This window comes from Lipotes vexillifer, unplaced genomic scaffold (assembly GCF_000442215.2).
Source record: "Lipotes vexillifer unplaced genomic scaffold, Lipotes_vexillifer_v1.1 scaffold239, whole genome shotgun sequence".
In the NCBI taxonomy this organism is placed as follows: Eukaryota; Metazoa; Chordata; class Mammalia; order Artiodactyla; family Lipotidae; genus Lipotes; species Lipotes vexillifer.
The window spans coordinates 3,407,496-3,408,673 of NW_006769620.1; positions in this window are offsets into that span (position 1 = coordinate 3,407,496).

The following is a 1,178-nucleotide window of genomic DNA, read 5'->3' on the forward strand; positions in this document are numbered from 1 at the left end:
GGGGGGGGGGGGCGTTTCAGTATCTGCAGAACAGCTCAAAGGACATGGCTTAGAATATTATCTATAGACCTTGGGGAAGAACTAAAGGTCCTTGACTTTGTTTAATGGCCAAAGTATTATTATTTTGTCTTGCTTGACTGTGTTCCTTTCTTTCCCCATTTTCTCACTTCTCTGATTAAATTTATCCTTTGACTAAACTTTTTCTACAGACAAAAGGCAGGTGGGGTTCTATTCTGGGAAAGCCTCATGGGGTCCTGCTTGGTTACAGGAGCTAGTCAGTACATATTTGGTCCGGGCAGTGAGGATCCAGCGCTGGACAAAGCAACTGGAATCCCTGTCCAGGACTGACACTCTAGTGGAGGACACAGATACCAAACTTATTAATAAATTGATACAACGTTTCAGACACTGATAAGGAATGCTAGGAAAAAACTAGGAGAACACTGTAGAAAGTGACAGAAAGTGAATGCTTCTGCCAGAGTGATCAAAAAGGCCTCTCCAAGAAGTGACATTTGAGGTAAGACATGCCGCGTTGAAAAAGGACACAAACTATGGTCAGATCTGTGCTCCGAAGAAAAGTATTCCACAGATGGAAAATTACCAGAGCAAAAGTTCTGAGGTAGGTGGGAACTAGGTCATGTTTGAGGACAGGAAGGAGACCAAGGTAGTGAGAACACAGGTGACAAAGGAAGGCAACATTAATGTTTGTGTTTTGCAAAAGATTGCTGTGTGCCGCTTGGAAAATGCATTGGAGAGGAAGAGGTAATTGGTCAAGGATGGAGATGCTGGTGGTTAGGCGTGGAGTGAGACGTTTAGCGAGTCTGGAAATATTTAGGAGGTAGCATGCTGAAATGAACTGGGTGTGGGGTGTGGTGAGAAGACAGGGAAATACTAGACTGGGAAGTTAGCTTGTTCCAGTAGCTGAAGTCTGAGATTGGAGTGGTTTAACTAAATAGTGGGTAATGGCGCTAGAGAGAAGTGCACTGATTTAACAGTCCCCTATATGGCTACTTTTCTTTTCCACCATCCTTCACAGGATATGGCTTGGAGTAAAACCCATAAAATCATTCCCTAGACATTTGTAAATGTCCCTTTAAAAAGCCAGAGCAGGGGCTTCCCTGGTGGCGCAGTGCTTGAGAGTCCGCCTGCCGATGCAGGAGACGCGGGTTCGTGCCCCG